General features: G+C 39.4%; 1 protein-coding gene across 3 annotated transcripts in view; it reads right to left on the bottom strand.

The window, feature by feature from the left end:
- Positions 1 to 22,786, bottom strand: part of NAV3 (neuron navigator 3) — an 893,860-nt gene that overhangs the window by 808,760 nt on the left and 62,314 nt on the right. Inside the window, exon 1 of one of the 3 annotated variants that reach the window (XM_070788553.1) lies at positions 13,276 to 16,510. The exons of the other annotated variants lie outside the window; for them this stretch is intronic. The gene's annotated coding sequence lies outside the window, so the exon portion shown is untranslated. Of the gene's footprint in view, positions 1 to 13,275; positions 16,511 to 22,786 lie in introns of those variants that run through there. 3 annotated transcript variants of the gene reach the window in all.

The following is a 22,786-nucleotide window of genomic DNA, read 5'->3' as shown; positions in this document are numbered from 1 at the left end:
TACAAAACATAATTTAAATTAAAAAAACACAGTGACACAATACCACAGTATTTTAGAGTCTTACAGCATTCCTGTTAACAATTTTCCTAAAAGGCTAATTTGGAATCTAATTTAGATAACAGGTTTGTGATTGTAGAGTCTCTCCCTCTCACCACTAATGAAATCCATAGTGAAATATCACTGCTCCACTTCGTATTCAAAGTTACTAATTAGGCTGAGTTCTCTTACAAAAATACACTTTTTGACTTTGTAAGCGACTAGAGACTCTTAAGTATAAACTGCTCCCAAGTTAGAGGAGATAACCTGTATGTAGAACAATCTCTTGACACACTTCACCTTCACACCTAAAGGAAATTCAGGACAAAGGGAATGAGGCTGAAGTCTACAAAAATATTGATTATGAAAAATGGTCCTCAACAAGTTTTCTTTAACCACCACTGTCAGCGAGAATACCCTTGGTGATAAAAAGCACAACTCTGTAAAATATTCATGCTCAGTTTTCAAAGAAAAGTAACAGACTTTTTGTTTGTTCAGTAGGGAATGACTGCTAATAGTTGCACCAAGTTCACTTTGGTTACATGATGTCTAGAGGAATACTGGCTATTATTTCATGACATGTTATTTCACTAAGCATTCAACAAATATGTTTCAATAAGCATGCAGGGCTCTTAAAGGAAAAACATGTTAATTACCAACCTAGTATGCATTTGTAGAGAGATAAAATTTGGAAACAAAAGCAAAACATAATCCTCACAATTTACATTTAACATCCATTTGTACCCTAGTAAATATACTTCAAGACACTTATTTTTTCAACAAACAAGGAATCATACTCCATGCTAATCCTCACTAGTATCATTGGTATAACATTCAGCTTCATTATGAAAGGCCACATACACAGTCATTTTAGGAATAAATGAAATTTAAGAAATGCCTCTACTACTGAAGATCTAAATTATTCCTCCTCTGTTACTATTCTGGAGAAAGAAAAGGCACCCCACTCCAGTACTCTTGCCTGGAAAATCCCATGGACGGGGGAGCCTGGTGGGCTGCCGTCTATGGAGTCGCACGGAGTTGGACACGACTGAATCGACTTAGCAACAGCAGCAGCAGCAGCAGCTGTTATTGTTCTCCTCTTTAGTCAACTCTCTGTGCACTCCCTAACAGTTTCTTTAGGACATGTTCCGGAAAGGACATGTACATTGTAACACCCTTGTGCACGTCCAAAGTATCCTTCAGAAAGACTAACTTCTCACAGCACAGCAAGCACAACAGAAGACTCATCTTCAGAATTTTAAGAGTCAGAAGCTATGACTCAAGAACTCCACCATCAACAAATGGCACACATCAAGAGACTTTTAAAATCTGACCTCTCCTTCAGGAAACCAACCATATAACAATACTATGACGCAATGACTTGTCCTAGGTACACAAGAGGCCAAAAATCCCAGAGCTGAATGCAGAAGAAATAACAGTGTGAAAGAAGTAAGAGAATCGAAGAATGAGTTTTATTAAGTAAAATCTAAGTTTTGTAATTCTGTGCCAATGAGAGTAATAAGATAATAAATGAGTGAAAAATTACTCATTTATCTCACTCAAAGGAAGTCAAGTTCTATGTACATCTCAAGGAGGTAAAGCAGAGGTGTTTGGGAGAAGGCAAAAAGTTCCATATTTTCTGAGACAAAGGGGTCCAAGTAACTAGACATGGGTAAAGCTCTTAGCAAAGAACACAAGAGGATAAACCTAAGAAAAAAATTATAAACTAGAACACAGGAAAATAAAAAGATAGTAATATCCTATCATTTAATTCTATCACAGTAAACAAAAGGTTCCAAGCCACAAGAAAGTTCAGTAAAAAGAAGATCATCAAAAATTTAAGGCATGAATTGATCCAACAGGTATTGACTGATTCACGTTGATGGACACGACAGTTCTTTGGCGCATGACATGCAGAGTCCCATCTATTTGCAAGTCTTGATTATTGGTCTCCAAGCACCTAACATCAATCAGCTTATAGAAGAGTCAGCATTAGCTGCCCACCCGACCCCACCGACACACACACACACAACCATCCCAAATACCGGATGACCCCAGCCAAAGTTACTGGGGAGCCATGACAATCTGACTTATAAGATCTCTCTACCAGACCAGACTAGGTCTTTACCCTTATTGAAAATACAACCATTAGCTGATTTGGAGGCCACCAAGGTCTAAAGGTAGGGTCTAAGAGGAAGGTGATGAGTTTAGGAACTGGGATTCAATGAAACTTTGGAGGTATTAGTTTGCTTGAACCTCAATGAAAGTCAGAAAAAAGCCGGGGTCGGGGGGGGTGGAAGTGAAGTCAATCAGTCGTGTCCAACTCTTTGCAACCCCGTGGACTGTAGCTCGCCAGGCTCCTCCATCCATGGGATTTTCCAGGCAAGAACACTGGAGTGGGTTGCCATTTCCTCCTCCAAGGGGTCTTCCCAACCCAGGGATCAAACCCAGGTCTCCCACATTGCAGGCAGACTCTTTACCATCTGAGCCACCAGGGAATAGGTAAGTTTATTTTTTCATTTTTAAGCCTGATTGTCTTTTCTGCAAGAGCCATACCTCCTGTATGAGAGAGAATATACCCACCCCTCTGCCACACTGTCTATTGCTCCCAGAGGCTCATTCTGTCACACACCCAATTTTGTGAGGACTCTTGTGTAATGCGACATCTGTAAGAAGTACAATAGTGGCCAATTCCAAAAACTGGGCGGAAAATGGGGAGGAAAATGAAGATCAGGGAAAAAAATATCAGGAAAATAATCTGCTAATGTCTTCATTCACATATATATTCACAATACCACAGGTTAATTAATACTTAGCTTTCATTTAAACAGTGTATAAAACTTGCATGATGTCAAATCCCTCAAGTATTTTTCAAGACCTGTAGCATATGTTTATTTTCCTTTCACTATAATTGGGCTGTTATTAAAAAAAAAAAAAAAAAAGGAATCATGTCTCCATCTTGGTGAAAATTCCCAGTCCTGTGGTTTTAATCAAGGGTGAAATTGCTAATGACATCAAAATCAATGTGAGCACTGAAATTAGAAGGGGGGCCCACTTGACTGCCACCCCCACCTTAACATTTTCTTTTTAGGATAAAGAGAGGCTTCAAGCAATCTGGCCTTTTGGTTGATTTATTTAGAAATCCATGACAGCACTCCCTATTCCACATTCAGTGTTCAAATTTTCCTTCACCTCCACTCCCTTATGCACACACACACACACACAAACCCTCAAAAGCTCAAATATCTTCTGACCTCATGATCCAGAAATTAGATATAAATTGGTAGGTCTGATCTAAAACGTGCCAATTTCATTTACCTCAAAACAACTGAATAACCGCAAAGAGCCTTTTCTGAACTTTCTTTTCTAAAAAAACAAATCAAAATATACATGGCCTTTAACAGAGATTAAATAAAATTACATGGCCTTTAACAGAGATTAAATTTTGAATTTATATAGTATATGCTTTAACTGACAATTAGTGAAACAGAAAAAAATTATCGGAAAAATGTAAAAATTAAAACTAATAGTTTAGACATCTGGTTACAGGGATAGGAACAGTTACAAAGATGACTGGTTGAGGAAAGTTTCAAGGCTTACTTTAGAGACTAAGTTTCATATTGCACACTATTCTTCTAGGTCCCTGGGGGCTCAGGCGTTAAGGAGTCTGCCTGTAACATGGGAGACCCTGGTTCAATCCCTGGGTCAGGAAGACCCTCTGGAGAAGGAAATGGCAATCCATTCCAGTATTCTTGCCTGGGAAAATACAATGAATGGAGGAGCCTGGCAGCCTACGGTCCATGGGGGTCACAAAGAGTCGGACACGACTGTGACTTCACTTCACTTCTTCTAGATAATAAAAGGATTATTGTCTTTGGCTATTCTGCTACACACTCCTCTTTGCTTTCCATCATCAATTTAGATGCTAGACTGAAAATCCCCATTTCAACAGCAATCTTTTTCTCCCTATTATAAAATGAATTAATTAATGAATTCAATAACTATTTATTGAGCACCATCCTCTATGCCAGGCACCATTCTGGGAATTAGGGAAAATATAGACAAAAAGAGGCAAATAATCTCTGTCCACACACAGCTTTCATTCTTTGACTAAATCTTGACTGAAAACTCACTGTGTGTTCAGACATTGAACTAAACAGCAAATCCATTAACAGTGACGAAAACACAAGCTCGCCCTCAAGAAGTCACAATTTACTTGTTTTATTCCTGCTAACTTTATTTTTGCATTTTCCCTGTTTTTCTTTTTTTTTTTTTTTTACTTTTATAGAAAGTGCATCCTAGAATACTTAGGCCCAAGTTAGCCTAAAAAAAAATCTTAATAGATAATAAATTATCAAGTATCAAGCATTTCCATTTATTGGTTTTTTTAAAAAGCGTTCCCTAATCTCATTATGATAAACTTCAAAGTTGTCTACAACAGAAGCAAGTGGTAATGTTGACAAATTTGACTCATTTAGAGCTGTTCATTTCTGGAGACTCACCTGAATGTTTAAACCATTTTTGTCAGTACCTCCAATTTATTTCCCACACCCATCTCCTCATCCAGGATCTACAGGCCAGACCACTTTCTCATTTCTGCTTTTCAATTAGGTGATACCTTGAGTTGAACTGCCTTCTCTACACTAAGGCCCAAAGTATATTTTCTTTAATTCCTACTTAGAAAGCACATTAAAAGATAAGCCTCAGTTAGATTACAGATTCAAAATGATTCAAAAATGAATTTAATTACGTTTTTCAAGTGTAAAAAAAAGGGAGGGTGTACTTAGCATGATGGGATGAAAGAAGAGTTCTAAGCAGAGTTTCACATAATAATGTTAGAAACATTTTGCCATATAAGTGATAATTAAGTCGTTTCTGCTGTACTGTCACAGAATTTGAACATGCAAAAGGATCATGTGTACAAAGCACAAAAAATGAAAACAATTACAAAATCTGAATGCATTGTATGAGAAACAGTAAAGAAGATGAAAGCCTGCTAGTATTAGCTGGCTATTATTTTGATGTTAATATCTTAACACTTAACAATATCTGAAGAAAGAAGGGAAGATTTTTCTTTGAAATTTTGTCTAAAAGAGTATAGTAATAAAGAAGCCCATTATTTATATACCAGCACATGGGAGAAAACTAACAATTAGTTGCAGTTTTAGAGTCAACTGGGATTTCATAATATATAATCAGTTATATAAGAAAAAATATATAGAAATACACATATACACATATGTGTGTGTTTTAATCATAAAGACCTATCTTTAGCTCATGGAACTGTGCAAATTTGATATGCTAGATCTAAACCCAGATGAAAAATTCTGACTGCAAATAGACTATCCAAGAAACCCAAACAATACGCAATCATGACACAATGATCTTAGTTTGCAGATGTGAACATGTCTTTTATTAAAAGGGTTACTCCTCAAGACGGATGCAACAACACCAATTACTCTCCATTCCTGAATCTCCACACGCACAATGAGGGGATCAGGACTTGAAACAGTGCCAGGATAAAAAAGGGAGATGACGGAGGAGAAGAAAGAGGCTTCGGATTAATGAGCTGGCATACACAGTGCGGCCTTAATGGGCAGCCCTGACAGGGTTCAATTACAGTGGAGCGCGCAGCCTCATTACTGCCAGGGGCTGTCACACAGGGCACTGGTGCAGAGGAGAATCCAGCTGACTGCAGACAAAGGGAGAGAAAAGTACACGAAAACAAAAGACAGTTACACAGCATCTTCAGGAGCAAAGATCCTACGCTCACCCGCAACTCACACATAAACACACACACACACCCACACCCCCACACCCATATGCTCCTCAGCTCCGCTTACAAATCCAGCACACACACAGGCACAAGATCTTTGTACTTACACACAGGGAAGTTTCCTCCAACCTGGATGGCTCATTGCTTATTACATAGAGGGCTTTTAGATGGAAATTGAATTAAGAGCTAGTGTCAAGGAGGTTTTTACAAATGAGACCTTAAATACTATTCCTCAAAAAAAAATAAAATAAATTCCCATTAAAATTGTTACTCTTCATACTGGGCACCAGTACCTTCTTGTCTATTGCTCCATGCTGTCTCACAAATGATGATCACCCTTTATGACATAATCTTCAATGACAAAATTATAAATGTAAAAGGAAGTAGTTTAATTCCATGAATAGTTATGTGTAAATTTTCTAGGCTATTTAAACTTCTCTTCATGTCCTGGTGTTTAAATGGAGGGGGCAATGTGCTAAATGGAAATTTGATAAGGCCTGACTAATAAAAGTTCCAACAACATGTGGGATCAAGTCTTGCCACAGAAAATCCATTTCTGAAATGCACTCCATGAATCCACTTATGAAAGACAAAAGGCTGCCTCTTCCCCTTGAAAAATCTTCTGCCTCTAAAAAAACAAGTATACATTTAACTAACTGATTTGCAAACAGGGACTTGACATGAATATAAAAAAATGATCAAGGCACTAACAGAAAACAATGGTACAAATACTATGCACTTATTCAGAATTAGTCTGTAAATTTTAACACACAATACACACCTCTATGCTTGATGTGCAGTGGAATGATAGTTACTTGAACAGTAAACTGTAAGCTGACATTCTTTTTCTCCAAGAAAAACATCTCCAGGTGAATTTTAACAACCCCTGTTTAAATAATTATTGGGTTCCTTTTCAATTATCTATGACCATTCAGAAACAAAATCAATCTTAGGGGAAACAATTCAGAAAATGCTTTAGCGTCTTTTAAAAAGAAAGAAGCAACAGAAAACTCTCAGGATTACTCTGAGGATAGTTTTCAGTCCCCTTTTCTGAACACGTCATAAACACCTACAGGTGAAATGGATTTAAGCCTAGGAATACATCCCCCCAAATCAGAAGGGATGTACATAAATGCAGAGCACAGATTACTGAGTCAAATGAGGCTAAAATAACAAAAAACATGCAAAAGGGAAATATTTCAAATGAATGGACTTTCCTATACCAACAAACCAACTCTTAAAAAAGACCAATATGCGTTTGCATTTTTTTTTAATGGCTAAAAGTAGTCATTTTTCTGCAAGGGATTCATACTAACAACTTTTCTAATACAAGTGGATGCCAAAAAGAAGGAATAGTCATAATTCTGAATAGAAAACACAGCAGAAGCAACAAAAAGATGAACATTTCACTCATCTTTGTATTTCAGCATATATTCTCACTCTATCATTTACAGATAACTGGAGCCCAAACAACATTAACTTACTTGGATAAAGCATCCTTTACCAGGCATGATTACACTCTGGTGGGAATTTCCAACTGAAGTATTAACTTAGACCAAAGGCTTCCTAACCATCCTAGTTACTCACAGTCCAGGAGCTCCTACAGTCGTACGCCACTCATGTCATCGAGACCATGAGGGCCAAGGAGGTGAGCCATCAGCCACCTGATCATAAACGGTTTGTCATCCTCCTGTATCTGGCTGGAGTGCACCCACACCATCTCCTCACTCCACCATATTCACCTCTCACCCAGATGCACCACTCTAGGCAAGTGAAGGACCTCAGTAGTTCTTTCCTCTCCAGCTACAATGTCAAGAAGTTCTACCGTGGGTACCCAACAAAATATTAATACTTATGAACAACGACGAAAACGGGCCACATAACGCTCACTGCACCAAGAAGGGCCAGGTCATTGTTTTCAACGGCTCTGCACAGCACTGAGTAGCCCCACAAACATGAACAAACACAAGTCACTCCGTCCTCTAAATTTATAGGTGGAGAAATTTAGGCAATCTTTACTGAGTTTGAATAGGCTATAAATACAGAAAGAGTGAGTTTGAATAGGCTATAAATACAGAAAGAGTGAAACATATCTGAAGCATCTCGATGCACAGAGTTTGGTTATTGAAAACCACTGGTTTTCCTCTCCCTACCCTTTACCGTAATGAATGCATGACTTCATTATGTCTTAAGACCCGTAGCACTTTGTGGCTTATGTCTCATCTCGCATCTGCCAAGCTAAACCACAGAAGTGCAGGACAAGGACCGCCAGAGCTTAAGTGCTGTACAACCACTAAAAATATATTTTATATATACCTCTGATCTCAACTACATAAATGGCACAGACCAAAATACACTGCAAATATACTGCAACTCATCTCCCTCATTTCCTGCCTACGGTGCTAGTAGTTCAAAGAAAGATCTTGTCTTGGTCTTTACTACAATCTTTAAAAGCCCTATACAACTTTTACTCAGAAAATTTGTTACTAAAATATGCTTTGTTCTCTTCTGAAAATTCCAAATGCGATCACAGTAAGATTCTTTTCTGCTCATAAGAAGTGTAAAGTTCTTCTCATAAGAAGTGTAAACCAAGCCATAATACGGTTACCAAGGAAAGAAAAAAGAAATGAAATTAGGAGGGAGTGTATATAAAGAGATACAACCTAAAAATAGTACTGCAGTATAGTATAATTGTTGTTTAGTCCCTAAGTCGTGTCCCACTCTTTTTCGACCCCATGGACTGCAGCCCTCCAAGCTCTTCTGTCCATGGGATTTCTCAGGCAAGAATATTGGAGTGGGTTATCATTCCCTTTTCCAGAGGATCTGCCTGAACCAGGGATCAAACCCATATCTCCTGAATTGGCAGGTGAATTCTATACCACTGAGCCACCAGGGAAGTATAGTATAATATGAATTAATTTAAATTTTTACTCTTTTTTAACTTTTTATATTACTATGTGCGAATTTTTAAAATTTTAAATTAAGTATTGACATGTCCCCAGTTATGAGATGGGTGACTTCTTGTTATTTCCAGTAGACAATGTACGTCTTAATGCTTCTCTTATCTCAACTTTGCAAAACCTCATGCCTTTTTTTTCTTTTTTTTTTTTTCCACTAAACTTTGGGCCTGCCCATAAAAACCCACCTCACCAGCATCTGGAGAAAATCCATGCATGCGATAGTTACTCATATGACCTGGAAGACAGACACAGCTAAGCCAGACTCAGCAAACATCCCACCAATAAAATGTCTTTTCTCCTGAGGGCAAGATCTGATTGGATTTTCAATTCCATAAGGCTGAACCACCTTCAGCCAACAACATTCATTTCCCCAGACTTGACTCGGTGGGGGTCTTCCATTCTCCCCAGATATCCAAGTTTCTGATCTGTTCCAATGTTTAAAAGCTGCAAAATTCCACAGTAATCCAGTGTGTGTTCTATCCTCAACTGTAAACAAATTCATCCCATGCACACTCCATAAAACCAAATGCCAAGCTACAACTGTGGCTTTAACTGTGGAAAACACTCGATACCAACCATCTTTTCCCTCACTCCTACCCTCCCATCACTAAAAAGCAAACCCAAACTCATATATTTCCCTTTGATCCTGATTCCCTTGATTTACTTGAGCTTCCCAGGCTCCAGCTCCTTCAACTCTGTGTATTCTAAATTACATTTCAATTTCTGGCCCATTCCATCTTGGGGACTCTGTAGATCAAGTCTTCCTCCAACTTGAATATGCACCCTATTTAGTTTAGGCTGCTGAAACAAATACCATAGGCTGGAAGGCAGATAAACAGAAATGTATTTCTCATGGTTCTGAAGGCTGGGGAGCCCGGCATCCAGGAAGCTGCAGGTTCAGCATTTGGCGAGACCCTGCTTCCTAGAAGGCAGTCTCCCAGGTGTGCCCTCACCTGGCAGAAGGGGCAGGGAGCTCTCTGGGGTCTCCTTTATAAGGGCATTAATCCTAATCCTGAAAGCTCTCTCCCCATGATCCAATCATCCCTCAGAGCCTCCACCTCCAAATACGATCACACTGAGGGTTAGGTTTCAACACATGAATTTTAAGAACACAGCAGTCAGTTTACAGCTCATACGAGCCACCTCAGAGGATTGTGAAAAATGTAGATCTGGAATCAGCTGGTCCAGGGCAGTAACTCAGATTCTGCATTTCTAACAGGCTCCCAGGTCACGCCTAGGCTGCAGGTCTTGCTAATTTGAATAACACATTTCTCTTCATCCCCCTTACTTTCCTGGACCTTACCATTCCTAATTGCTAGTTATCACTTGTTCTTCCAGTATGCATATTCCTCTTGCTAAACGTGAGGTACCCTGTCCCTTCTCACAAAATCATCAAGAATATCCTAATACAAACAGAAGGCCATGATTATGCAATATCTAGGCAGCTATTCATGGGAAAAGTCAGCTCAGATATTTGAGGTCATGAAATCCTATTTTTTTTTTTAAAAAGCACCCTAATAATCATCATCTATACTCAGGAAAATATTAAATTGCCCAAGGTTTTCCTGTAAGTTTCCAAGCTATAGAGCACTTGAACATCACACATCACCCTATAGGAAACAGCTCAGTCCTATGTTAAGTCTGCTGCTGCTTCTAACAGCTGCATAGGTTATATCTAATAAGATAATCCCATGTATGAGCAAATCACATGCCTCCCTCACAATCCTCTAAGGGCTCTTTCCATGAACATAAAAAATCAGCTCCTTTCAAAGGATTTAAGGGAGGGGAGTGTCAAACAATGTTTAACACCACAGTTAGCAGCTTAGACTGCCCTAAACCCTCTAAGCACACATAAATAAAGCTAGATTTCATTATGGGCTTGACAGCACTGTGTAGCCCTACATTTTTTATTTTATTTCAATCCCAGGAAAAAGCACAGAGGAAGAAAAGAGGTGCTTGTGGACTAAAAGAATGCATCATAAAATATCATTCTAGGAAGTAAAGAAACAAAGAAAAGGGAATGCCAGTGAGTCGAGAAATGCCCTCAACATATTTAGCACTTTCTCAAAAATATATGAAAATCTGATCTAACAGATTGCTCTCACTACATTTTAACTGAAGCCCCTCATTTGGGCCATAGTTTCAGCACTGGAAGTCTGACTACAAAAAAAAAAAAAAAAAAATGTACATTTTCCAATAGTGATTTTTAAACCAATGTGTTCGCTTTGCCCACAACTCCTCTCCAAGAAATTATGAATCCCTAGTCACACTCTTTCATGTCTCAGGACATTAGAGACTCCTTCAGGTAAACACAGCTTATCATGGTTTGTCTCTTACCAGAGCACCTCTAATCTACTCAGAATCCAGCAGAGTCTCTAACTCCTGGACTTTGTTTTCTGAAACAACCAATTCCACAGACATCAGTTTGCTTCCAGAAGAATCCGATCAAATCACACTTCTGCAGAAAAACAGATATGAATGTTATGAACTTCAAGAATATGAGTTCATATTTATCACTCCACTGATAAGTGAAAAAAATTACTACAGACTTCAGAAATAATTGTGTCCGGCTCCAAAATCCTCATAGACAGTTAACTATTTGTCCTTTCTCTAACATATTATAGAATCTGCTATCTCCCTGGGCCATGCCTACAAATCTTCAAGTTCTTTCCCAACACAAATTTCTCCTGCTGTTTTATAGGATTTTCTTTAGTTTTGAGAAGAATGGATGACATTTACTGTCCTTCCAACTCCTCTTCATGAACTTGCAACTTGTATTTAAATCACCATATATTTATCTACATATGAAATAATTTCCAATTCTTGTTCACTTTTACTCATAGGTCCTATTTCCCAAAACATTAGTCATGTTCCAGATGTTTCCAACAAAGAATACTGGAGAAGAATTACTGTATGCAGTTTAAACATTCCCTATTTCCAACTTAGTAGAAGTAAAACTGAGTTTAATCAGAGGATACGAGATGTGTGTCTCAGGAATGGTTTCGATCACATTAAATCAGGGAGAACTATGATTTCCAAATATCAATAAATGTTCAAAATTTTGATGGCAAGTTAAAAATTTTTTAGAATTAAAAATCGCAACAGGTATACACTGCTCTGAAGAGAATAAATGCAAATGACCTGATTTTAATTGGTTCCTGTGAGTTATATTATAATATTAACTTTCTAAAGGGTTATTATCCCAAAAGGAAATTCCCACACTTCTAATCTAGAATTTGTAAGCATTTTTAATCACTGTTCTGGAAACTCTCATACTTAATATAAATAAATCATTCATGATTCCCTCTAAATACAATAAACACTGGAATTTTCTTTCTAAAAATGATAGCATTGCATTTATTTTTCTAGTAAGACGGAAGGGGGGAAAAACTGTACTGAAAGAAGTTATAAAATTGGATGTAACCCAACAACATGACAGATTAGGTAGGGTAAATCTTACACTCCCTTCATGATTCTGTTCTTGTTTTTATAAATCAAAATCAAGGATGTAAGTGCCAGTCACACACATTTCATCTGGGACCCCTCCTACTTATAACACTGCCACAATAGCAGAAGCTCACGATCACATTTTACATCACTGACAGCTTTGGAGATAATGCGAGGAAAGCGTCCAGCTCTTTCTTTAGATCTGGATTGCTTCTTTGATGTTAACAGCCATGTGTACCTAATTTTATTTTATTTTTCCTACAAAAGAGGTCAGTATGAATCAAACACTATGGCTGATGACAAATTCAGTCAGAATGTACCATTCATACATAATCATTTTTCTGGACATCATGAGGTTTTAATCACAAACCAGTCCTGCATTTTCTGAAGCTGGCTACCACTGCCCATTGCTACCCTTTTCCTTCTACACAGAAATACTCTCTGTTGTAAGTTACCCCCTGAATCTCCCAACTCAGAAGCCATGCCCGTTTTCTCTAGATATATGGCAAGAATGATACTGGCAGCCAGAAGCCTGAGGCCCCATGCCTGTGTCCGCTCAGGCAGCAACAACAACCAATCCATTCTCTCCCATTTCATCATCGCTATTCTCCTCTGATGCTGCAGGTCACCCGAAGAACCCATCTTGATCTTGGCAGTAGGACTAAATGGGGCATCTTATTTGGAAGAGGAAGCATGGGTGCTTACTCCTACCCTAAAACAGCTCCCTCTTTAATGCAAAGAAGAGTTTTACAAGCACAATTTTGTTAACTAGATAAATTGCTTCAGAATAAATCCTATTCTTAAAAAAAAACACTAGAAATAGCAAGAAGACACACAATTAGAGACAATTTCTGCTTTGATCAATTTTAGAAATTATGGAGTCTAGTTTCTTCATGTGACAGATGTGAAGCAGAGTCCCAACGAATAAACATGACTTGACAGTCACAAAGGGAGCTGAAAGCCAGAGGTGGAATTCAATCTCTTTACCAGTTAGACATTTTACCACAAGGATAACAACTGGTTACATTAAACCGTCATTAACAACCCACTTCTAACCTTCCTGTCCGAGGCTTCTCTCTTTCGAATCTGGGCCATTTAGCAACCCAGAACTTCTTTGAAGGAGACAGAGGTTCAGCCTGAAGGTCCCTCAAAAGCACACAGGTGACCCACTTGTAGGTAGGAAGACCCTCCATGAAAGTAGAGCCTGCACCAGAATTTTAACCTGTTTTTGGCCTTTTCCCATAGCCTGGAAAAGACCCAAGAATTGTATGGCCTCTAGCTGAAACCTGAACCCAGAATCAATCTTTCAGAAAAACTTAAATGGGGCAGGGTGTACCAAGAATCCATCCAGAACACCAGAAAATGACTCCACAAGAACCACAGCCCCTCCCACACTGGGGTACCTTTCTCCACTTCTCCCCCTGCCTTCAGAAACTTCCTCTGCAGCTGACCCCAGATGTTTAGACATGTCCAGAGCAAAGGGCCCTGGCCATCTGTACTCCGAGCCCGTGGGTCCCTAGTATTGTGTATTGACTCCATGCTAATTACCACGCCTCTGTGAACTGAGAAGGGCAAACTACAATTTGAAAATGGTTGATGTTGCATTTGTTTGTTTCCTCTTTAATAGCCCCAGCATACAGCACAATGCCTCGCATACTGTAGGCACTTAAGAATGGCTTGTTGAAGAATGACTTTTCTAATGTCATGTTCTACTGAGAGGCATTGCTTTGACTGCCTCTGTACTTGCTCTGATGACATGTTTTTAAAGATCGTCCCAGACAAATTTTGGAAATTATGAAAGAAGAAAGTGATTCCACTAAATTATTCTATGATACTTCACAACATCCAGAAAGAAAGCAAGACCTATGAAAGCTAATTAGTCCCATGAGAGCATCTTATTTTTTCATTTGTTCTTATTAGAATATAGTTTATTTACGGTACCACGTAAGTTTCAGGTGGACAGCACAGCAACTCAGTTATACACACACACAGAATAGGTCCTTGTTGTTATTTATTTTATATTACAGTAGTGGGTATACATATAAATCCCAACCTCCTAATTTATCCCTTCCCATGAAAATATGTTAAGTGAAAAATTTATTTTGAATCAAACTCAGATACCTGTAAATCCTAAGCCTGTGAACACAAATACACTCAAGCATAAAAGGAGAGGAAATACGCCCAAGGTTTCTGCCTAAACAACCCTCACAGCCTGTGGTTATTTCCCTGTTACTGACATTCCCTATAATGAAGTACAGAGAAGAAGGTCCTCCTATTGCATTTTTGGTATAAAGAGCAAGCATTCCCACTTTCTCAGCTTCTCAAGAATGTCATCTAGTAATAACAGAGTATTAGACTCAGAGGACAGCAAGCCAATAGTCTCATTTTACAGACAATAAATAAATCCTTACAGAGCTCTTCTATGCAAGCTTTCAAAAGTTCTCCGACAGTCTCTCTAATCTTCCCCCAATCTTCCTCATTAGAGTATCCTCATCTCTGCCACATAGAACATTTTTCTCCAGTTGTCTCTTCTCTTCTAAAGTTATTTAAATCTTCAGAATAAATTAACTCTTTCCCATAACCAGATCTTCAACACCACTTCTCTCCAAAGCCTCCCAGATAACTCATACAATTTTGAAATTTCACTTCCAGCCTCCATCAGCTTGGATCAATGCCCAATCAACTGTCCCACTGCTCAATGTCCTTATCCGCTGGCAGACCATAAATACGGGAAGTCCCATCAATACCAATAACAACAAAATTAGTTTAATTAGAAGAAATGATTATACTTAATAGGGGAAGACTCAAAGAAGCTACAAAATGGCAAAAAAAAATGAGACTCTATTTTAAAATTCTTGAAATGGATTTTGGTTGTCACTATATAGAAAGAGTAGCTGGCTGGGAGACATGACTTAATAAGTGCAAGGCAGACTCCTCTGTTTAAAAGTATCTCACCCATCTGCTGAAAATGCTTCATTTCATTGTATCAACAGAACAATTCATGAAATTTATTTAAGTTATTAATAGAAAGCTTTACTGTCAACAAAATGCAAATGCTAAGAAGAGCAATATACTGCTTCCCACGAATTATACTTGACCCTTGATCTACCTAAGGGTTAGGGGTACAGATCCTTGAAAATCCATATGTAATTTTACAATCAGGTTCTGCATTTATGGATTCAACTGATCACATGTAGTACTGTAATATGTATTTTTTTAAAACTCTGCATTTAAGTGGACCCACCGAGTTCGAACCTATGCTGGTCAAGGGTCAACTGTATTTCTGATTTCACATAAATCAGATGGATCATCTGGCTCCTCTAATAATTAGCTGAGATCCAATACCTATGGAACTCCTTATAAAGTGAGGACTGACAGTAAAATGTTTTGCATTATAGAGCATAATTAAGGAATAAGTTTGAAGTTTGGGAAAGGAAACATATGGAGATAAAAGAAAGTAGGAAGCATGACAAATGTCACTGTCTCAGAATGTTGACAAAAGCCCATCCTTCCTTCAAAAGTTGAATTTCCTTAATAAATGAGAACAAGAACACTACTTTTACATTCTGCAGATTGTTTTGGCCCTTGAGACTTTTATAATCATTGGATGCTTTTGAAATGGCAGAACGGCACTTTAGTTATTCCCTCAACCTAAGCACACGGGTATCTTCAGAGAGAAAAGGAGGGAGCTGAGAGAATGAAGGACACTGAGAAAGCAAGACATGAGAAAAGCCAGTTATTTGTTAAAAGGAGGCTTTTCTAGCACTTCACAGGCCTGCAGCAGCGGTTCTCAACCAGCGGTGATCCTGGCCCCCAGAAGACACTAGGCCCACCTGGAGACATTTTTAGTTGTCACAACTGGGAGGGAAAGAACACCCCGGCGTCTAGCGGATGGGGTCAGGGGTGATGCTCAACATCTTACAATACATAGGACAGCCCCCACAATAAAGAACCATTCAGCCCATGGACTGACCTGGAGATTATCACAGTGAGTGAGAGAAGTGAGACAGAGAAAAACAAATTTCATGTGATATCATTTATATGTAGAATCTTAACAAATGGTACAAATGAAATAATTTATAAAACAGAAACAGACATAGAAAAAAAAAACCTATGTTCCCCAAAGAGGAAACGGGAGGGGGAGGGTTAAATTAGGAGTTTAGGATTAACAAATACATACTACTATACATAAAACAGGTAAGCCATATATACACACATATAAAACAAAATGAACAATTTATATATATACATATATATACATAAACTGAATAACTTTGCTACACACCAGAAACTAACTCTATATTGTAAATCAACTATACTTCAATTTAAAATTTTTTTAATTAAAAAAAAAAAAGGATTATCCATCCTAGCCTAGAACACCACTCATGCTGAGGTTGAGAAACCCTGGTCTAAACTCCTGTAAAACATGAAAAACAATTGCAGGGACAATTAAACACGAGTCTTTTTACCAGGTACAAAAGGTTCACCAGGAAAGATTTCACTTTGCTTATGCTGATCTGCATAGCCCAGAGGCAGGCCACTGTTTTCTACAAAACTTTAACACAAATGTTGATAGTAATGTGAAAGGGTCTAGCTGCTATCCGACTGACCAAAGAATATGAGCGTGAGTCTAGCTGGCACCCAAATATGCAAAGTGATTCGGTGAGATGAAGAGTTTGGGGTTGGAGAGATACCAAAATCTTAAGCATTGCATCTGTATTTAGAGATGAAACAAAAGTAGACATTATACCCTTGGGATTTTCAGTTCATCCTACGAAACATATGGAAGTTTAAATGAATCCAGATAACGATCATGATGAAAACAGCAACTAGCATCAGTTCAAAATTCCCTGCATGCCAAATACATGCTGGATTCTTTACAGACACAATATCGTGTGGCTATTATAAACTTTATTTTACATTTTGGATAAGGTAATAATTAGAAAAATGTAGGAATCAAACCTAGATATTCCTGACTCCAGAGTCTAGCTTTAACCACTGTACCATACCAACTTCCTAATGAATGAGAGTACGGATCCAAAAGAAAGAGGCAAAAAACAACGTTCCTTCATTTATCCCTCAATTATCTGAGTGCCTCCTAGGAACTAAGAATACTGTAATGAAGAGGACAGACAGATGCCTTGATCTCAGACAACTAACAGAGCAGCAGGGATAGAAATCTCCAGAATGAAACTCTGGGGGTTAGCTGGAGTCTTTGATGATAAAGTCTGTAAGGACAAAGCAGAAGCAGGAGCTTTCTATTTGTTCAAGAAACTCTGACTCCCTTTAACTAGGCCCAGGGCAAAGCACAGCCTAATCATGTACGGAGGCCTCTCCTCCCTTAAAACCCAAAATTAAACTTTGCTTCCCATACAAATAGAGCTCTTTCTCCCCAACAAAGACCATTTGATGCCAAATTCCAAACTATATATATATATATATACATACATACATACACACACATATATACACATACATGTGTGTATATATACACATATATACATAATTTGTATATTATATAATATATAATATAATTTACTTATGTGTATATAATTATACATATTATATATGCATAATTAACACATATAATTATGTATTAATATATTAATACATACATGTATTTATACATATTATAATATGTATATAATAATTATACATATGCATAAATTATATACATATAAATAATTTGTATATATAATTTGTCCAACAAATGTAGCTCACCAGGCTCCAGGACTGTAGCTCACCAGGCTCCTCTGTCCATGGGATTCTTCAGGCAAGAATACTGGAGTGGGTAGCCATTCCCTTCTCCAGGGGATCTTCCCGACTCAGGGATCGAACCTGGATCTCACGCACTGCAGGCAGATTCTTTACTGCCTGAGCCACCAGGGAAGCCCATATACATATGGACTTGCCACTTTCTATCCATCCAGCTCTAGAAAAAACTAGGCTTATGGCTTCCTTAAGTATATGAAGTCCTCAGATGCCAGACTGCCAGTCACAAAGAAAATGACGAGAGGCATCAAAATACTATAAAATAATAAAAGAAGCTGCAGAAGCAGTTGTCTGATGAAACAGCTGCCTCCTGCACATGAAACCGTCTCATACATTATGAAGAACACAGGAAAGCAAGAAAATCCCCTGGATTAAGACACACAAGGCTGTTATTTCAAGGCACAGCTTTATCACTTACTGGTTGTGACCCTGGGCAAGTAAATTAACCCTCCCAGAATGCCCATTTCCTCTCCTATTAAATGAGAATAATAGCTTCCCTGTCTACCTTACAAAAATGCAATAAATAAAATAACACATACGGAAGGGCACTGTAAACAGTCAGTGTTACCTATGACACAGATATCCAATTTTATCCTTCCCTAACTGTTAGAGGTGAAACATTGGTTAGAAATGCTTAGCTGCAAACATGTCGCAACACCCTCATCCGAGTGCCAGCATCACCAAGTGCCACCGGCAGAAGCATGGTCGCAGAAACGGCAGAGCCTGACGGAGGCGGTCTTTCCACGAGATGGCGCTAAAGCTTCCTCGCTTTCCGTTTTCACCTTCAGTATTTTGCTTACAGACACACCTTTCCTGGTGGCTTAGACAGTAAAGAATCCGCCTGCCAATGCAGGAGACAAGGGTTCGATCTCTGGGTGAGGAAGATCCCCTGGAGGAGGGCATGGCAACCCACTCCAGTATTCTTGCCTGGAGAACTCCTACGGGCAGAGGAGCCTGGTGGGCTACAGTCCATGAGTTGCAAAGAGTCGAACATGACTGAGTGACTAAGCTCTACAGCAACAGAAGTAAAAAGTTGATTTATTTACAGTCATGAACTTTTCAGGTTTCATACTTGAGCACATTTCTCATAGGCAGATCGCACAACATCTCCCTTCTCTCACCCCAGTATATAGGAAGGATTCTATAACCTGAAACAGGGTAAGGATCACATTTCTCTTCTCCCCATCCGGGCTACCACAAGGCAAGTTTAGCTAAGGAGAACAAAAGACTAATAATACAGTGTGGATTAAAAAGTTAGCTGACACTTATTAACACAGCCCTGAAATATTCTAAATGAATGCCACACATACAGTGTGATGAAGATAACACTCATGTGGCTAAGGGCAAAGTCTTAGAATACTAGTATATCTGATTTGGAAACTATCCAAATGTCATCATCCTTCAGTGACATTTGCCCTCTTCCAGTGTAAGTTCAAGATGTCTATGACAGTGTCTGAAGGAAACGTTTTCAATTATGCAGGAGTGATCAATAGTGCGGGCTCTGGATCAAACCATCCAGAGCCCTATGTGCGTTAGACCATGTGATCTTGAACAAGTACCTGGGTGACTCTGGACAAGCCACTTAACTGTCTCACTCTCAGTCGGCTTCCGTGTAAAATGAAGACAGTAATAGTACCTACTTCCTATGGCCATTGTGGGGATGAAATGAGATAACCCAAGTCAACCTGAATGTTATACTACACATTCAGAAAATGTTAGCAGCTACTTATCACAACTGAATGAGAGAGATGCAAGGGATTAGTAACTTCCAAATAGGTAAATGATTTAAAAGAACTCCTACTCCTCCCCCCCACCTTCATAAGTAAGTAAGTAAGTAAGTAAGTGAAGTCGCTCAGTCGTGTCTGACTCTTTGCGGCACCATGGACTGTAGCCTACCAGGCTCCTCTGTCCATGGGATTTTCCAGGCAATAGTACTGGAGTGGATTGCCATTTTCTTCTCCAGAGAATTCCCGACCCAGGGATCGAACCCAGGTCTCCCACATTGTAGACAGACGCTTCACCGTCTGAGCCACCAGGGAAGTCCTTCCACCTTCATAGGTCCACTTTAATTGCTAAGCAAAGATATAAACAGTGAGCACCTGAGGGTAAATTTTCCAAAAGCATGACATACAGACATACCTGCAGCAACATCTTAGGTGTAAGAGTGACCAGTCCACACAGAAATCAAACTACTGCAAGGGGGCACTCAGTGTAAAGCTGGGAGCACAGGCCTGAGGTCCCAGTGGCCTCACACTGATGCAGAAAAGGCCTGAAAGGAGAGGACGGAGAGCCAAGGAAAAGCTGGGGCTGCTGACAAAAAAGCAGGCCACTCAGGAGCAACCAGGTCAGAAACAGACGGCATGACCACAGGGGAAACTCCTCTGGGATTCAAGGTGGAGTACTGAAGAGAACTGACAAGAAAACCAGGAAGGTCAGGAAAGATCAGACAGACTTGCTAAAGGTTTAAAGAAGTCTTGATGACCTTACTTAATGAAAGAGGGTTAAAAAATGCTGGAGATGAAAATGGAAGCCACGGGCCGGGCCCCAGCCCCCACTATCCTGCCCTCCCCCACCAGATGTGCCTTATCACCCTCCAGTGGCGCAAGACAGTCAGTTCTGCTACAGCTCAAGAATGGGTTCCAACATGATTCACTGTATCAGAAAACAATTTAAGCATAAGCAGATCCTGCATTGGCTTAGGTGCAAAGTCATCTTTGGGGAAGACCAGATGAACAAAGAGAACAAAGCCGGCTGAACCAAGCCAGGTAGGCATACAAAGGACCTGGCAGACCCCATACCTGAGCATCTACCAGCTCCCTTTGCTGTACTATGAGCCTCGCCACCAAGGCTGCTGTTAACAATTTTCACTCCTATCTCAGATAACCCTCTGGGCAGCACTTTGCAATAATTCACAGGCTACAACCCTTCTTCTGACAGCAGCTTCTACAGGTAAACCTCAGATTCTTGTCAAGGAAATGTGCCACATTTGTTGTGGTATTTCTGTATTTCCTAACACTTAACTTATGTAAAACTGTGATTTCATGTTTATTAGGTTTCTATCTTTTTCCTTGAAAGTCACTTAGGAAGTTTTGAATCAGTTCAGTTCAGTTCAGTCACTCAGTCGTGTGTCACTCTTTGCGACCCCAGGGACTGCAGTACGCCAGGCCTCCCTGTCCATCTCCAACTCCCGGAGTTTATTCAAACTCATGTCCATCGAGTTGGTGATGCCATCCAACCATCTCATCCTCTGTCATCCCCTTCTCATCCTGCCCTCAATCTTGCCCAGCATCAGGGTATTTTCAAGTGAGTCAGTTCTTCGCATCAGGTGGCCAAAGTATTGGAGTTTCAGCTTCAGCATCAGTCCTTACAATGAATATTCAGGACTGGTTTCCTATAGGATGGACTTGTTGGATCTCCTTACTGTCCAAGGGACTCTCAAGAGTCTTCTCCAACACCACAGCTCAAAAGCATCAATTCTTCCACGCTCAGCTTTCTTTATAGTCCAACTCTCATATCCATACATGACCACTGGAAAAACCATAGCCTTGACTAGACAGGCCTCTGTTGGCAAAGTAATGTCTCTGCTTTTGAATATGCTGTCTAGGTTGGTCATAACTTTTCTTTCAAGGCGAAAGTGTCTTTTAAATTCATGGCTGAAATCACCATCTGCAGTGATTTTTGGAGCCCCCCAAAATAGTTTGTCACTATTTGCACTGTTTCCCCATGTATTTGCCATGAAGTGATGGGACTGGATGCCATGATCTTCGTTTTCTGAATGTTGAGTTTTAAGCCAACTTTTTCACTCTCCTCTTTCACTTTCATCAAGAGGCTTTTGAGTTCCTCTTCACTTTCTGCCTAAGGGTGGTGTCATCTGCATATCTGAGGTTATTGATATTTCTCCCAGCAATCTTGATTCCAGCTTGTGCTTCTTCCAGCCCAGCGTTTCTCATGATGTACTCTGCATATAAGTTAAATAAGCAGGGTGACAATATACAGCCTTGATGTACTCCTTTTCCTATTTGGAACCAGTGTGTTGTTCCATGTCCTGTTCTAACTGTTGCTTCCTGACCTGCATACAGATTTCTCAAGAGGCAAGTCAGGTGGTCTGGTATTCCTGTCTCTTTCCGAATTTTCCGTAGTTTGTTGTGATCCACACAAAGGCTTTGCTATAGTCCATAAAGCAGAAGTAGATATTTTTCTGGAACGCTCTTGCTTTTTCGATGATCCAGCGGATGTAGGCAATTTGATCTCTGGTTCCTCTGCCTTTTCTAAAATCAGCTTGAACATTCAGGTATGACCTAAATCAAATCCCTTACGATTATACAGCTTTTGAATGCTTCGCTCCAATCCCCTTTACCCCATAAGCCAAGTGGTTTTTCATTGTGCAATTCTGCAACAGTGATTTTTAGCAATGCATATGTCACGTTTTAGCAGACCTGACTATATCCTGCAATGACCACATGATTTTGATATTTTACATAACCGTGTAAAATTGTTCCCATTGGCTGGAGTGCCACCCTGCATCTGAGGTTTACGCTCACTCTTTCTAATTAAATCCTACTCTCCCTTAAAATTAAGCTCTTCCAGCAAACTTTCCATGGCTGGCCAGCCTGCCTACTTATGTGCTCTTTCTCTGGGCTCTCATGGCACTTTCCATGGGTGCTTCTATCATTACACTTGGCATGACGTACAGAAATGACACCTTTCCAGATAGCTTCACCACTGATTTCAATTTCAAAAGCATGTATCCACTGTATACACTTGGGCATCTTCAACATGGCACAGCATAGGCACC

Source organism: Bos indicus, chromosome 5, assembly GCF_029378745.1.
Source record: "Bos indicus isolate NIAB-ARS_2022 breed Sahiwal x Tharparkar chromosome 5, NIAB-ARS_B.indTharparkar_mat_pri_1.0, whole genome shotgun sequence".
NCBI lineage: Eukaryota > Metazoa > Chordata > Mammalia > Artiodactyla > Bovidae > Bos > Bos indicus.
This window is presented reverse-complemented; position numbering and strand designations above follow the sequence as displayed.